General features: G+C 43.9%; 1 protein-coding gene across 2 annotated transcripts in view; it reads right to left on the bottom strand.

Annotated features, from left to right (window-relative positions):
* The window catches only part of st3gal3b (ST3 beta-galactoside alpha-2,3-sialyltransferase 3b), a 203,563-nt gene extending 196,788 nt beyond the window's left edge, over window positions 1-6,775 (bottom strand). The window contains exon 1 of one of the 2 annotated variants that reach the window (XM_041992354.1): window positions 6,711-6,775. The gene's annotated coding sequence lies outside the window, so the exon portion shown is untranslated. Of the gene's footprint in view, window positions 1-6,706 lie in introns of both variants that reach the window. The other variant, XM_041992355.1, reaches the window with a different exon arrangement.
* Between the last annotated feature and the right edge of the window lie 2,863 nt (window positions 6,776-9,638).

The raw sequence follows: 9,638 nt of genomic DNA on the forward strand, positions 1-9,638 counted from the left end.
TACATAAAGAACAAATAAAGTAATACAAAACAATAGAAAATCTAAACCCCTCTCCCACTATCTTTTTGCAAGATGGATGAGTCCAATTAGGCTGTAGCCTCGTCAAAGGAGATCCACCTCAGCTGGGACTCTTAGCAGGCTTGGGCCTCCCACACAGCAACTTCCCCAGGAACTAGTAACTCAAAGAAAATGCATTTTAACTAAAAATAAACCAAACAAGGTGACAAGAATGAGTCAACTAAAAGTGTGCACCCAACCAGTTAACCCCCCCCCCCGCCAAACTTGCTAAGAAAAATGGGAAATATAAAAGAAATGGTAAATATTACAAATAAAATGATTTAACTGAATTGAAGAAAAAGGTTAACAGACCGGGCTCAGTGTGTGGCTGTCTAGGCTGCCATCACAGAAATGTATTACTATATTTCCTAATAATAACCCCTGGATTTCCACATCAGTTAAACATGCTATTAACATGTGCAATATTAGTTTTTTTTGTTGGGGATGGGCTTCAATACCACAAGTATAAGAAACAAATGAAGACAGAACTGAAAATTGCCAGGATGCATTACAAGGATAAGGTGGAGAACATGTTTAGGTCCAATAACTCTTGGCCGGCCTAGGAGGGGGTAAAGTCCATGATGGTGTGCTGACAAAAAAATTTTTGATATATTTTAATTCTTTGTCTGATTTCGAGTTGGCTGAAGAGCTTAACTTTTTTTTTTAAACATTTTTTTACATTTCTGATTTTGCTGAGGAGCTTCCTGCTTTAAAAAATGTCCCTTTAGCAGTGACATGGCACGGTGATAATGGGATTGTTTTTAATCTTTTTAGGGAGATCAAAGAGAGGAAAAGTCCAGATTCTGATGGCACACATGGTCAAAACTGTCAGATGTGGTTTCAAGACAGAAAAAGATGATTAAATAGAATACGAGTCGAGCTTTGGATGACTGATTGCAGTTGAGGTCAGTCACATCAAAGACACAACTTTAAAAACAAAAGCAAAAAAAGTCATTGCTCCACTGTATGACTTTCAAGAAACAGATCAGCAACTGACACGCAGGTCACAGTATAAGCCACAACCTCAAGATCAGCGTAACATCTGGCCAAAACCTTTATGATCAGAGTAACATCTGGCCACAACCTCACGATAAGCGTAACATCATGCTCACGATCAGAGTAACATCTGGCCACAACCTTACGATCAGAGTAACATGAACATCACGATCCGCGTAACACTGAGGGAGATGCAGGTGGACCCCTGCTTGGTAACTACCTCACAGAGAGACCGCAGTACGTCAGGCTAAAGGACACCACATCTGACACTGTTATTAGCAGCACAGGAGCACCCCAGGGGACGGTGCTGGCCCCCCTCCTCTTCACACTCTACACCTCAGACTTCTGTTACAACTCAGAGCTGTGTCACATCCAGAAGTCTGCAGATGACACAGCCATCGTGGGGTGTATCAAGAATGATGGAGAGGACGAGTACAGGAATCTGGTCAGTGACTTTGTGACCTGGAGTCAGATGAACCATCTCCAGCTTAACACCTCAAAGACTAAGGAGCTGGTTATTGACTTCAGGAAGTCCAGCCCACAACCACGTCCAGTGACCATCAGGGACGACAAGGTGGAGATTGTAGACAACTACAGGTACCTCGGGTTGTGGCTGGATAACAAGCTGGACTGGACATGCTGTACAAATCACCTGTACAAGAAGGGCCAAAGCCGTCTGTACTTCCTGCGAAGACTGGGATCTTTTAACATCTGCAGGAAACTCCTGTGGGTGTTCTATCAGTCTGTGGTGGCTAGTACGCTTTTTTATGCTGTTGTCTGCTGGGGCGGTAACATGACAAAAAGGTGTGCTAACAGGCTAGAAAAACTCATCAGGCGGGCGGGCTCTGTGGTTGGCATGAAGCTGGACTCCCTGGTGACAGTGGCAGAGAGGAGAACACTAAAAAAATTACTGGCTATTGTGAATGATGCCAGTCACCCTCTGCACACAGTCATCAGTGCACAGAGAAGCCTGACCAGTAACAGGCTGCTCCTCCCCAAGAGTAGGACCAACCGGCTCAGAGACTCCTTTGTCCCCCGAGCCATCAAACTGTACAACTCTGCATTAGGCAGGAGGGGGAGAAGGAGGGGGGAGAGGGAGGTGTGCAGTTCGCCTGATACAACACATGCACAATAACCCATACAAACAGTTGCAATAACTTATACGTGCAATAGTGAACTGGGAATCTGTTCCACCTCTACTGTGTGCAATGCTTGTTTATATTATTTTATTTAACTTATCTTATTATTATTTATTGCATTCTATTTATACTTTCTTGCACCTTATTGCCTCTATTTTACTTTATACCTGTATATATTATATCTTGTGCTTATCCTGCTTTACTGTTGGTGTTGTATTGCTGTTGGTACCCAAATTTCCCTGAGGACTCTCCAAAGGGATTAATAAAGCATTTCTATTCTATTCTATTCTATTCTATTCTATTCTATTCTATTCTATTCTATTCTATAACATCTGGCCACAACCTTACCATCAGAGTAACATCTGGCCACAACCTCAGGATCAGTGTAACAAGCTCACGATCAGCGTAACATTAAGCTCACAATCAGAGTAATATCTGGCCACAACCTCCGATCACTGTAACAATCTCAGGATTAGAGTAACATCTGGCCACAACCTTACGATCAGCGTAACATCATGCTTACAGTCAGAGTAACATCTGGCCACAACCTCATGATCAGCATAACATCAAGCTTACAGTTAGAGTAACATCTGGCCATAACCTCACGATCAGCGTAAACTCTGGCTACAACCTTACGATCAGAGTAACTTATGGCCACAACATCACAATCAGCATAACATAAACCTCACGATCTGTGTAACATCTGGCCACATCCTTACGATCAGCGTAACATAAACCTCACGATCCGTGTAACATCTGCCCACAGGCTCACAATCAGCTTAACATCAAGCTTACAGTCAGAGTAACATCTGGCCACAACCTTACGATCAGAGTCACATATTGCCACAACCTCACGATCAGCTTAACATGAACATCAAGATCCGCGTAACATCTGGCCACAACCTTACGATCAGTGTAACATAAACCTCACGATCCGCGTAACATCTGGCTGCAACCTCACGATCAGCATAACATCTGGCCACAACCTCACGATCAGCGTAATATCTGGCCGCAACCTCAAGATCAGCATAAACTCTGGCCACAACCTTACGATGGGAGTTACATCTGGCCACAACCTTACGATCAGCGTAACACATGGCCACAACCTCACAATCAGCGTAAACTCTGGCCACAACCTTACGATCAGAGTGACATATGGCCATAACCTCACGATCAGCATAAACTCTGGCCACAACCTTACAATCAGAGTAACATATGGCCATAACCTCACGATCACCGTAACATTAACCTCAGGATCCACGTAACATCTGGCTACAACCTCTCACAATCAGCGTAACATCTGGCCAAAGCCTTACTGATCAGAGTAACATCTGGCCACAACCTCACGATCAGCGTAACATCAAGCTTACAGTCAGAGTAACATCTGGCTACAACCTCTCACGATCAGCGTAAGCTCAATCAGATCAGAAATACTTTATTAATCCCTTGCAGGGAAATTCATGTTTTCAGTACAACCCATCCAAGACTAGACAAAACAACATATAACACAAACAAGAACAGGCAGACTGACGGAGCAGCCGTTTCTACAGTGCTCCTTGTCTTAGATATAGGTGAAAGGTAACATGAGGGGAGTAAGATGTAGCTGGAGAGGATAAAAAAAAAGGCATCTCCACACTGGGCCTAAGGGCCCATTATTGAGATACAAAAAACACTCCTCAGTACATAAAGAACATAACTCAGACAATCACAACATCAGAAACACGTGGCGGGGGAGGAGAGGGGTCTCCCATCACAGCAAGTGCAGACGCAGCTGCATTCTCTGAGCGCGTCCAATCAACCCACTGCCCGGGAGTGGAGGGAGGTGGGAAGGACAGCCCAGGCAGTGAATAAAAGGAGGTGTATCTGTAGTGGTGTACTTGAGTGTGGAGCGTGTGTGTGCGTAGAAGTGAGCATATGAACTTTGCCCCAGTTCTCCCTCACAGTCTCTGCCACCTGATGATAGTGGGCATCCTTGGGAGCTGATCCAGGTTGAAGTCCATTACCCCGTGAAGAGGGTGAGGGGAGGGTGGGGGACTGAGCGTCCATCAACAAAACATTCCAGGGAGCTTTCAACCAGCCATCAAGGCCAGCACAGGGAGCCAAATTTGATAACAGCATTTGTTTTGGTTCAGGCCAGAGCTGTTTCAACTGCCTTGAGTCTCTACAGTGGTCCCACTGGCGACTCCAATCATCCGAATTTTGGGTCAATTTCCATCCAGCCGAGCTGACGACTTCTCCAAGTTGGTGACCACCTCACGTACAAGCCCAGAAATCGCAACCAGTTTGCCATCCAGAACTGGAATAGCCTCCAGTTTACGATTCAGCTCCTGCATCTCCACAGCCTGATTGTTCATAGCTCGGCACACACCAGCACAGAAATCCGGCAGCTTGCCAGTGACTGCCGACAGTGTCCGAATTTTGCGATATGCCAGGAAACCGCCCGCTCCAAACAGCAGAAACCCAGTTATCATGAATCCGAATGTATAGATGTCCTCAGCGTCCGCGACAGAAAGAATCGACAGACACATGACTTTCCACACTCCCCAGGAATCCATCACATATCCAGCCGAAAACGTTCCGCCAGGGCAAGCAGGCTCCCCTACGCCTGTTTTCCGGTTCGAATAAATTTGGTCGATTGCATTTAGGGACCAACTGATCAGATCCATATCTCAAGATTTAGTTTTGGAAGGAAATGCAGAGAGAGGCTCAGAGAGATGACAGGACAGTAGCAGGGCAGAGTGGGAGAGGGAGGGAGAAGAAAAAGCGTCTGCCTCGGTTGAGAGCCGGAAGAGAAAGCTCACGATCAGCTCAACACCTGGCTACAACCTCACATTCAGCGTAACATTACCTTATGATCAGTGTAACATCTGGCCACAACCTCACAATCAGTGTAACATCAAGCTCACGATCAGAGTAATATCTGGTTACAACCTCACAATCAGTGTAACATCACCTTACGATCAGCGTAACATCTGGTCAAAATTTCAGGATCACAGTAACATCTGGCCACTACCTCACAGTCCGAGTAACATCTGGCCACAGCCTCATGATCAGCGTAACATCACCTTACGATCAGCGTAACATCTGGTCAAAATTTCAGGATCACAGTAACATCTGGCCACTACCTCACAGTCCGAGTAACATCTGGCTACAACCTCACAATCAGCGTAACATCACCTTACAATCAGTGTAACATCTGGTCACAATTTCAGGATCACAGTAACATCTGGCCACTACCTCACAGTCTGAGTAACATCTGGCTACAACCTCACAATCAGCGGAACATCACCTTACGATCAGCGTAACATCTGGTCAAAATTTCAGGATCACAGTAACATCTGGCCACTACCTCACAGTCCGAGTAACATCTGGCTACAACCTCACAATCAGCGGAACATCACCTTACGATCAGTGTAACATCTGGTCACAATTTCAGGATCACAGTAACATCAGGCCACTACCTCGCAGTCAGAGTAACATCTGGCCACAGCCTCACGATCAGCGTAACGTCAAGCTCACGATCAGTGTAACATTACCTTATGATCAGTGTAACATCTGGCCACAACCTCTCACGATCAGCGTAAAATCTGGCCACAACCTCACGATCAGTGTAACATCAAGCTCAGGATCAGAGTAGCATCTGGCCACAACCTCTCAAGATTAGCGTAAGCTCAAACTCACAATCAGCTCAACACCTGGCTACAACCTCACGATCAGCGTAACATCTGGCCATAGCCTCACTGATCAGAGTAAAATCTGGCTACAACCTCACAATCAGCGTAACATTACCTTATGATCAGTGTAACATCTGGCCACAACCTCACAATCAGTGTAACATCAAGCTCACAATCAGAGTAACATCTGGCTACAACCTCACAATCAGTGTAACATCACCTTACGATCAGTGTAACATCTGGCTACAACCTCACAATCAGTGTAACATCACCTTACGATCAGTGTGACATCTGGTCACAATTTCAGGATCACAGTAACATCTGGCCACTACCTCACAGTCAGAGTAACATCTGGCCACAGCCTCACGATCAGCGTAACATCAAGCTCACGATCAGAGTAACATCTGGCCACAACCTCATGATCAGAGTAACAAGCTTATGATTAGCGTAACATATGGCCACAGGAAATGCTATCACAATACGAAAGTCACGGTCTGCAAAACACGACCATATCCAGCCTCACATTCGGCCTCAGACACTCCAACCACTTTCACAGCAGCACACGTACAGCCTCCTCAGAGCAACCAAGTTTCATGCAACGCCTTGAAGACAGTGAAGATAATAAAATAAGTTTGACTTTGACTATTTTACATTGTTGATATTGTTTATATGTTACAGTTGAGGTACTGTTCTTGTACTTTATATGTTCTGATGTGTAAACTACACATGATGTACCTGTTTAAATCTGAAAAAACGGGCAAGTATCTCACCCTACCCTATCCTGTGATTGATAATAGAATATTTACATTTATGAACGCTAATAGCCTTATGATGATATACCTACACTCTGGAGGTGAACTGGGAAGCTGAAGATGGATGGAATAACACCATCTCTGAGTCGAACAATCAGACCTATCCTATCAAAATCTACCTGCTTAAAATGTTCACGGTAAAGCACTGAGGAATCACTTGCAGTGATTCCTTCCTTGCTCAAAACCACATCCCACTTCTTCCTTACATCCTCATCTATGGAAAACCTTCAAAATAAAAATGGGAAGGTTGGAAGGGTCTACAAAAAAACATTTTACAGTGAAGGTCAAGCTTATTTTCTTCCTACCAAAACAAAGCTAAAAATGTGAATAAGCTTGTTTGCAAGATATTCTACAGTCAGATGTTCAGTTGTCTGTATTTTCAAATAAGAGGGGTGGGGTATGAGACATGAGAGGTAGCTAACTGTTGGTGAATTACATGTGAATAACACAGTCTGTGTCACCTGTGTTAAATTCACTGGTCAATGTTATACCAGTAATATTTGTTTTATTTGTACAATAGCATCATTATGTCAGTTGTAATCTAAATCAGTGTCCTGGAATATGACTTATAAAGTCTCATTTCATAGCCTGGTGAACACCAACGCTATACATAGCCTGGCCAGCTGGCTATGAATTTGCTGGTGGCCATAAATACAGTACAGTAATATTTGATTCACAACATACAATAATGTTCAATCTTACTTGTGAAATGTTATCACCGTGCCCTGTTTTTGATAGTCCACTGATGTGAACAGGAACATGCTGCACAGTGTTCTGCCATCTTGTTCTTTCTACTGCTCAACAAGGAGTGCAATGATCAATTAAAGATGGCTTCCACATTTCTTGCGCCCCAACAACCAATGTGGCATCTACCCTTTATGATTAACCCCCACTTAACAGAAAGCTGGATTCTCAGACTTAAACATGATTCTCATGTGTTTTTAACTTGCCACTGTTTAAATTCCGTCCACATTAAAGCAAATTACATTGCACCTGGGTGCTCCTACAACCCTTCTGGGACTCATGGAATTTTTTAAATGAATGAAATTTTTTTCTATGACTTTTCGTTTGCATACAGCGCTTGGCTGTTCGAGGAGTTCTTCAAGCCCTCACTCATCTGTGAGCACTGGCTGTTTCCCATGTTATCGAGGATGCATCCGAGGTGACTTGTGCGAACTTCGAGCAGTCTGCTATCCCAGAATGCACAGTGGCACAGACAAAAAGATGGTGGAGGAGAAAGCTCATAGCTATAAGTTCTGTAGAAAATATTACTCTATTCCAGGTAACATTGGCTTTAATAATTTTTATGCAACACATATATTTCTTTAATTCAATTTTGTGGTTGATATTGTTGTGGTTGCTCAATGAAGTTTAAATCATTTTCAAAGTGGCTTCAGTGTTTTCTGAACAGCTAACAGCTGGTGCCCAGTTCACAGCCTTGTCTCAGCAATCCTTTATAACTGTAGTCATGACTGGAATTGTCAGGGCTACTGTCATATGTCAGTTACCCATTTTTATTTTCTTTCTTTTTTTTTTTTCTTTTTGGCTGAATGTTACATTTACACAAACTACACTTTTAATAACATTTTTCTTGTAAATAATTATTAAATTGATCGCATTAGTTTACTTAATGGTCAAATGAAACCTGCACAGGAAATGCATTCCAGAAGCAGCACTCAATCCGCCCATGATTGTGGCAGCAAACCTGACTTCTAGTCACAACCCTGGTCCATGCAGCCTGGTCCCTACAACCCTGGTCCCTCTTTCTCCACTAGTGCAGCCAAGATGTCCTCTGCTGCCACACAGATGTTACGTAGGATGAAACAGGCTCCTACAACATTTGGAGCAAAGAGGGGCCAAATCACCAAGTCTGGAAGTAAAATGGATGGCCAGCGTGTCTTCAGCCAGAGGTACGCTCCACAATGTTTCTGGCCTTTGCATGGTACCTGTCACATCTGTCCTCCACTCGGCCTGGATGTAAACATAAAGGTGAAAATATGAGTCACAATAATTAATGAAAGAGGATCTAGTGTGTGATTGTAGGTAAGATGACTACTTACTGGCAGTAGGCTGATGTTACGGGGTGATTACACAGCAGATGCTGCAGCAGGGGTCTCCACCGTCTCCCAGCAGAAAGAACCCAGATGGAGGATAAAGGTCTGCTGGTACATGGATGATCATCGTAGGACAAGTGCATCGTGCACCAAGCCTGGGTTGCCAATGTACACATCCAGGAAGCATTGCACACCTGCATTATGATGGAGGGAAATCTTCTCTTTTGTGGTACTGCAGGAGGAAGAATTCCGATGTGACATCCATCAATGGCACCAAAAGCACAGTGGATCCCGTCATGGCCAGCAAGGCCTGCAGATTCTGCTCCCACCTCCTCCAGCTCTCCTGCCTGGGAAGATGAAGGACTCTGTGGAGGATGGTCGTCATTTCCTCTGCTCTGTTGTTTACGGCCCTGTAGGCAGTAAATGGTGACCAGGACTTTAGTCTCATGGCTTCATCTATGTGTTTTTTTCTGGGGTAACATTAGGTCCAACATAGATAATCTGAAAGCCAGTTTTAGGTCCAGGTCCAGAACAAACCAGGTCCAGGACTGGCACACTGGTGTCCTGTCGGCAGTACCTCTGTGCAGGATCTGGCTCCTGTAGGGGAAAAAAAGGGTGTTGGAGAACCTTGCAGCTAGACTCATTGTTAAACTAAAAGATTACATATTGCAAGAAGTATAACTAATCCTGAATATTTTCTTCTAGATTGTGTATTAAATTACTTTATTAAAACGTTATTAAAATGTTCATCAAGGTGACGGTATTGAAAGTATTTTTTTTTAAAGCTGCACTGACAATGCTGAGATGTAGTTTTCAGTCATGTATAGTGAATTATGTGCTTAACAGCAAATCAGAAAAGGTGGTGTAAACCTATGAATACAGTCCTTTTAGACCATAAGGATATAC

This window comes from Melanotaenia boesemani, chromosome 8 (genome assembly GCF_017639745.1).
Source record: "Melanotaenia boesemani isolate fMelBoe1 chromosome 8, fMelBoe1.pri, whole genome shotgun sequence".
NCBI classification, from domain to species: domain Eukaryota; kingdom Metazoa; phylum Chordata; class Actinopteri; order Atheriniformes; family Melanotaeniidae; genus Melanotaenia; species Melanotaenia boesemani.